This window comes from Pan troglodytes, chromosome 16 (genome assembly GCF_028858775.2).
Source record: "Pan troglodytes isolate AG18354 chromosome 16, NHGRI_mPanTro3-v2.0_pri, whole genome shotgun sequence".
In the NCBI taxonomy this organism is placed as follows: Eukaryota; Metazoa; Chordata; class Mammalia; order Primates; family Hominidae; genus Pan; species Pan troglodytes.
Genome location: NC_072414.2, coordinates 52,121,243 through 52,129,585, shown reverse-complemented (window position 1 = coordinate 52,129,585; position 8,343 = coordinate 52,121,243).

Sequence of the window (8,343 nt, the reverse complement as noted above, 5' to 3'; positions counted from 1 at the left end):
GCTGGGGATGTCCTCTCTTTTCCTATTCTCTGGAGGTTTGGGTAAAAAATAAAAATAACTGTATCTTATGTTTATTAGAACTTGCTGTAGAAGCCATCAGATACTAGTGTTTTCTTCATTGGATGATTTTTTTTTTTTTTTTGGTGGAGCCTCGCTCTGTCGCCCAGGCTGGAGTGCAGTGGGGCACTCTCTGCTCACTGCAACCTCCGCCTCCTGGGTTCAGGCAATTCTTCTGCCTCAGCCTCCCAATACTGGATGATTTTTTAAACTATTAATTCAATTTGTAATTTTATGAGCATTCAAGTTTTCTATTTCTTTTTGAGTCCAACTTTTCCAAGAATGTCTCCATTTAATGTAAATCATTAAAATATATAGACAGAAAGGAGTTTATAATATCCTCATTCTCTGTTAATCTTTTTTTTTTTTTTTTTTAAAGTCTTGCTCTTTCTCCCAGGCTGGACTGTAGTAGTGCAATCTTGGCTCACTGCAACCTCTGCCTCCTGGGTTCAAGCGATTCTCCTGCCTCAGCCTCTTGAATAGCTGGGCTTACAGGTGCCCGCCACCATGCCTGGCTAATTTTTGTACTTTTAGTAGAGATGAGGTTTTGCCATTTTGGCCAGGTTGGTCTCAAACTCCTGATCTCAAGCGATCCACCCACCTCAGCCTCCCAAAGTGCTGGGATTACAGGCGTAAGCCACTGCACCCTGCCATATGTCTCTTTTTTTCATTCCTCATATTACTTATTTGTGCCTTTCTTTTTCTTGATCAGTCTCAGCTGTGGCTTGTCGACTTTTTTTTTTTTTTTTTTGACATGAAGTTTTGCTCTTGTTGCCCAGGCTGAAGTGCAATGGCATGATCTGAGCTCACTGTAACCTCCACCTCCCGGGATCAAGCGATTCTCCTGCCTCAGCCTCCTGAGTAGCTGGAACTACAGGCGCCTGCCAACATGCCTGGCAATTTTTGCATATTTAGTAGAGATGGGGTTTCACCATGTTGACCAGGCTGGTCTTGAACTTCTGACCTCAGGTGATCCACCCGCCTTGGCCTCCCAAAGTGCTGGGATTACAGGCATGAGGCACCGCTCCCGGCCCTGTCAATTTTTTTAACCTTTTCAAACAAACAACTCTTGTTTTTTGCTAATCTTCTAGATTGTATATGTCTTTTCTATTTCATAAATTGTCACTTATCTTTATTAATTCCTTCCTGTTGCTTTCTTTGAATTTGATTTGCTATTCTTTTACATTTTTAGGGCTATTAGAAGGAAATAATAGTGGCATCATCTGTTCTCTTGTGGGTTGAGAGGAGATGAAGTCCTGCCCAGCATGAACTCTCATTAGAAGTTGTACTAATGGAAGAATCATAAGTGCCAGCATTGGATAATTCAGATGACATTTATTTTTAGTCTTAGAACAGAATACAGTTTTCCCACTACAGTTTAGGAGTCTGGTTGTTGACAACTGCTAATGTAAGAAAATTTTGAAATTAAGAATTAAGAAACTTGGGACTTAAGGGGGAAAATATGACTAGAGAGCCAAGAGAGAAAACACCTCTATAAAATCCCACTAAATAGTCACGTATTCACTAAACTAAAACAACGGATACGACATCTTCAACAATGGCAATCTCAATGACGTCTTACATTTTTCAACTAGTAATAGTGAAATTGTATGATGGGTTTCCAGTGATCATTTCTTGTTCTATAGAAACCTTTTCAGTTTCAGTAGAAGACTTGTAAATTCATTGTGTGTGTGTGTGTGTGTGTGTGTGTGTATTCACAGGTATGCATACTAAACAGTCTTTTTGCTTGAGTCTCATACTTCTCTTAATGCCCTAAGCTTTTCTGAATTTAATGTTCAGGAATTATTGAGTTCACCTTTCAACAATTGTTCTTATATTTATCACTCCAGAGATATTATTGGAATACATTTGTAAGCCCTTCCTGCCTGCCTGCCCACCTTTTCTCCCTTTCTTCTTTCCTGTCTTTCTTCCTTCTTTCCTCCCACAAAGACCTATTCAATGCCTGCTGCTTACTCTTCAGGCATTGTTCAAGGAATACAGCAATGAACAAAACAGAAAAAAACTCCAGCTCTTAGGTGGCTTATAAATCTGGTGGGAGTACACAAACAGTAACCAAGATAAATAAATAAAATATAAATGTCAGATGGTAGTAAGTGCTATGGAGAAACATAAATCAGGTAAAGGGGGCAGAGAGTGCCAGGGAGTGGAAAATGGAATTTAGGGAAGTTTGCAATTTAGATAGTGTAACCAAGGAAGATCTCACTGGGAAGGTGACATTTGAATAAAGACTTGAAGGAGAATGAGGAAGCAGCCATGAGGCTCTGGGGAGGCCAAGGTGAAGAACATTCCAGGCAAAGAGAACAACAAGTACCAATGCCAGGCCCTAAGTCCTTGTAGGCCACAGTAAAGCTTTTAGTTTAAGGAAAATGGGAAGCCAAGGGAAGATTATAAGCAGCCAAGTGACATGATACGGCTTATCCTCCAAAAGTTTTACTCTGACTGTTGTGTTGATAATTTTTGTATTTTAGTAGATGAGGTTTTACCGTATTGGCCAGGCTGGTCCGAAACTCCTGCCCTCAAGTGATCTGCCAGCCTTGGCTTCCCAAAGTGCTGGGATTACAGGTATAAGCCACCATACCTAGTTTTTTGTTTTGTTTTGTTTTGTTTTGTTTTGTTTTTGAAACAAGGTCTCTCTCTGTCACCCAGGCTGGAATGCAATGGCGCAATCACAGCTCACAGAAGCCTCGACCTCCCAGGGCCCAATCGATCCTCCCACCTCAGCCTCCCAAGTAGCTGAGACTACAGGTGTGTGCCACCACGCCCGGCTAATTTTTGTATTTTTTGTAGTGATGGGATTTTGCCATATTGCCGAAGCTGGTTTTGGACTCTTGGGCTCAAGCCCACCTTGGCCCCCCAAAGTGCTGAGATCACAGGTGTGAGTCACTGTGCCCCGCTGAGATACATGTTTTGAAAAGAGAAGGGAGAAGATTTGATGGATCAGATGAGGAACATGGAGCAAAGTATGAGGTCCAGGATTGCTCCATAATATTTGGCCTGAAAAACTAAGAGTGAAGTGCTATTTATAGAAAGGGGGGAAGATGTAGAAAGATCAGGTTTGGAAGAGCAGATCGGGAGTTCAATATTGGATATATTAAATTTGAGAAGTGTGTAAGGCAGCCAAATGAGGAAACTGGATATTTAAGTGCAAACTGAGGTGCAAGGTAGGCTGTCATTGTTAATTTGGGTATTATAAGCATATAGATATTTTGTAAGACTTTATCATGAAAAATATTCTTTCCTTCTTCATCACTGACTTTATGTCACAATTTTCCCTTTTTCTAATTATCCTAAATAAGAATGACTTTGCTCTCCTGAAAATAAAATTCTTCCATTTTGACTAATAAGAAGTAGTTCAAACATTCACACTGAACTAGGATTTTTTTTTTTTTTTTTTTTTTTTTTTTTTTTGAGACGGAGTCTCACTCTGTCGCCCAGGCTGGAGTGCAGTGGCGCGATCTCGGCTCACTGCAAGCTCCACCTCCCGGGTTCACGCCATTCTCCTGCCTCAGCCTCCCTAGCAGCTGGGACTGCAGGTGCCCGCCACCACCCCTGGCTAATGTTTTGTATTTTTAGTAGAGACGGGGTTTCACCGTGTTAGCCAGGATGGTCTTGATCTCCTGATCTCATGATCCGCCCGCCTCGGTCTCCCAAAGTGCTAGGATCACAGGCGTGAGCCACTACGCCCGGCAGATTTTTTTTAAAAAATAAAATTCCCCATAAAAATAGAAATATAAATTTAAAGAGTAAAACATAGCAAGACAGACATGTAATTGTTAATCATCTACAGAGCCATTACAAACTTAAGTCAATAACATCTAGAACAAGTAAGTTAGAAACACTAAACCCTTAGGCTTATTTGGTGCCATCTCTCTAATTTCAACTTAATGTCAAGTTCTGCTAAACCACCTAAATGATACTTTTCTTTTCTTCTTTTTTTTTTTTTTTTTTTTTTTTTTTGAGATGGAGTCTCACTCTGTTGCCCAGGCTGGAGTGCAGTGGCATGATCTCGGCTCACTGCAGCCTCTGCCTCCTGGATTCAAGCAATTCTCCTGCCTCAGCCTCCCGAGTAGCTGAGACTACAGGCATGCACTGCCACACCCGGCTAATTTTTTGCATTTTTAGTAAAGATGGGGTTTCACCATGTTGGCCAGGATGGTCTTGATCTCCTGACATCGTGATCCACCTACCTCGGCCTCCCAAAGTGCTGGGATTACAGGCCTGAGCCACTGCATCCGGCCAGTGATGCTTTTCTATTTTACTTCAAGAGGAGCCTTTACAGTCTCTCATGGAAGTTACTCACAGTTTTTGTGCCAATTCCCTTTCTATGGTCTGTAGTGGCCAAGGCTACCTGATTCAACTGTGGGGTTTAAAAAGCCTTTGGTTCTTCTCCCTCACTATTTGCACTGTAACTCCTGCTCTTATCTTCCTCTAAATAAACGCTTTCAGATAAAACTCCCCTTGCCATTCTCTAATTCTCTTTCCTGATATTGGCCAAATTAGAAAGTCAGAGAAAAGACCGAAGTACTTCCCACTTTCCTCACCTACTTAATGATGCAGCACTGATAGTCTTTCAATCAGGAGTCAAATTTGAAAAATGTCAATACAATATGTTTTTATTCTTTCTTCTCTATCTCAGTATTGTATTTGCCTTTCTACCCATCTCTCTACCCTTCCATTTATCCATCTATTCATGCATCCCTCTATCTACTCACTCATGTATTTCATAACAACCCAAGGTCCTCTATAGTTTTCAAACTGCTTTTATTGTGTCTCACCTCAATGTACTGGATGAAGGAAGAAAAATTCCGTATTTATGTAGCCTAGGCCCAATGGACATAAACAGAAAACTTATGTATTTCTACCCATTCTCCCTCTAATGTACCCCTCTCTCCTTTCAAATGCCCCTGATCCTTAGCATATCCAATCCGGTTCTTTTTTCTGTGTAACATAGAATGTTTTTGCATTCTAGTCATGGCCACTGGCAGCTTCATAGAATTTACTAGTTTCTCTCTTCACCCAAAATTGTACCCTCAAACCCACTTCTTAGGACTTATGACTTTGCAGTTGCTAAAGTCTTTCATGCAATCTTTAGTAAAGAAATTGAGAAACACTGGAATTCTGTTTTAATGTTGGGGATTCTAATTTCCTCTATCTCAAAACCTTTCCATGATAAGTCTCCCCTTTCCTTCTTTTGTCCCATTTATGGGTAAGTGTGTCATTCATCATGCCAAGGCTAGTTCCTCCCCCTGTGTTTTTGAGCCCTTACCTACTCACCTCTCCTGAGATCTTACCTCCTACCTCTTCTGAGACTTGCCTTTCTTGTATCTTGTATGTCTCCTTCTCTGCTAGCTCCTTTCCTCTGGTCTTCAACACATTCAGGCATCTCGAACTGTAAAATAGTTTAGCTTCTCTGTTGTTTCCTGCCAGGATCCCCATTGCTGCCACACACATTCCCTGTTTCTTCAACTTGCCCACTATCTTCTCACTCCTTAGCATTTTGCCGTTTGACTCGTATCCTCACCACTGTCCTGACTGCTCATTTACAGATTGTCTGGGACCAAGTGCAATGGCCTTTTCTTGAGCTGTATTATTTTCAACTGTTCTCTGTAGCATTTTAACACAAGGCAAAGTTTGACAAAGGAGCTGTTGACAATTGAAGTGGGTTTTTGGTAAAGAATAGCTACTACTTGGAGAAGACTTGGTTTACTTACCTTGATCTTGTCCTAGTCTGATAGGTCAAGAAACTGGAGTCTTCCCATACATCCAGAGATGAAAATACCCTTGTGATATGGTTTGGCTCTGTGTCCTCACCCAAATCTCATCTCAAATTGTAATCCCCATGTGTCAAGTGAGGGATTTAGAGGGAAGTGATTGGATCATGGGGGTGGTCTCCTCCCATGCTGTTCTTGTGATAGTGAGTTCTCACAAGATCTGATGGTTTTATAGGTGGTGTTTTCCACTCCTCTCTCTTGCCTGCCACCATGTAAGATGTGCCTGTTTCCCATTCCACCATGATTGTAAGTTTCCTGAGGCCTCCCCAGCCATGCAGAACTGTGAGTTAATTAAACCTCTTTCCTTTATAAATTACCCAGTCTCAGGTATTTCTTTATAGCAGCATGAGAATGGACTTATATATCTTGAGTATATGATGGCACTCATTGAACTCCCAAATGGCATGAAGAGCCAAATTTTTAACACAATGGTAGGCAAAATTTCTTTCTTTCCGGGTCTTAAGCAGGAAAATCATCCAGCAAAGCTTGATTATTATCACTATGTGCCTTGTGAGTGTTAGCTGCAATGTGTTACAATGGAATAGAAAGGCTGTGAAATTAACTAGATCCAGACTTGAATTTGACTCCATATCACTTGACTAGTTGTTTACTTTTGGAAACTTGTTTAGCCTCTCTAGCCATCAGTTTCTGTATCTGTAAAAAATAAGTATATTACCTATTTGGGGGTATTGTTGTAAAATTTATCAATATGTCATAGTAATATCACATAAAATGTACCTAGTGTCATCACTATCATCACCAACAGACATTTGAACACTCAGATGTGCCAGACATAGTAACTGATTAGGTTACAAACTGTGACCAGTGCACTGTCCCTGTGCATATGAAGTCTTCAGTGTTGTGGGGGTGGCAGAGATAAACAGCCAAATGCACCATAGGAATTTGCATGAAGGTATGTCAAAGGTATTGTGCATGCACAGAAGAAGTACTGCTTATCTGCTTGCGGTTTCCCTCTCATCTTTGTTGGATTGGAGCAACTCATGGCATTCTCCACATCTCAGGCTCAATGTCACACTTTCCCTGACACATTTTGCCATGTGCCCTGGCAGTTACCATTTTGTGGCATTCATCACAGAGGTAATTACTTACTAATGTGTGTTTCAGACTCATAACCTCATGGAGCCAATGACTATTTCTGCCATGTTCCTTGCTGTATCCTCACGCCTAGTGCAGTGCCTGGCACATTGCAGGGGTTTAAGACATATTTGTGTAGTTAAATCAAGAACTATAAGGGGGTTGGCGGGGTTGCATGAGGGAGGAGTTGAGAAAGTGAAAAGACTCTAGGGGTGAGATAATGAGGAGCCTTTTTTGATGAAAAGAGTTTGGACTTCAAATAGCAGAGAATGGTGAACCATTGAAATATTTTATTTTATTTTTATTTTTTTGAGACAGGCTCTGGCTCTGTCATCCAGCTCACCATAGCCTCAACATATGGGCTCAAGCAATCCTCCCACATCAGCCTCTGGAGTAGCTGGGGCTACAAGCTCGCACCACCACACCCAGCTAATTTTTTAAAAAGTTTTTGTAGAAATAAGGTCTCACTATGTTGCCCAGGCTGGTCTTGAACTCCTGGGCTCAAGTGATCCTCCCTTGGCCTCCCAAAGTGCTGGGATTACAAGCACAAGCCACTCCCTTAGCCTACTGAGAGATGTTAAACGAGGGATATAATTCGGTTGGAGCTTAGAAAGTTCATTCTGGCAGCAGTGTAGTATATTATGGGGTGTATGTGATGGGGTGGGGGGATGAAAGACATTCAAGAGTTTAGTGAGGAGGCTCTTGCTCAAGACCAGGTGAGAAAACACGAGGACTCAAATAAAAGCAATAGCAGTGGGGATGGAGCAAGCTGTTTGAGAGTCAGAATGAATGTGACTTAGTGAACAAGTAGAGGTGAGAAGTAAGGAAGAAGAATAATTCTAGATTGATTTCCAAGTTTCTACCTTGTATGTGGGATGTTGGAACTCATTGTACTTGAAAGATGAGCTTTGGCATCAGACAGGATGTGACATCAGGCATCATTCGCCTTAGTTTTTCCATCTGTAATGAAAATTTCAATAGCTCCCTTGGGGGTTGGTATGGTATGAAATGTCTGTCACTGAGCAGAGACAACACTTCAGTTTGTCCATGTGTTCCCACCCCTGTAATTGAGCCTTGGCTAAAAGAATAAAAATAGATTCAATGGGGAAGACAGAGAACTTGGATTTGCAAACTTTAAGTTTTAGACATCTTTGTGGTACTCACCTTTTGAATACACAATAAAAGATCTTAAAATTAAAACTGAGGCTAACAACATTGTAAACGTCTATAGTTCTTGTAAGAGATTTTTCATATAAGAAGCCATGCATTCTCCCCCAACCCCCCAACCCCATAGACTTTTGGAACCTGTTACAGACCGAACAAGTTGGAACATGTTTGCCTTGTGGACCATTAGAAAGAGCATAGACTTTGGGGAATGTCTACTTCTGGCTCAGATTTC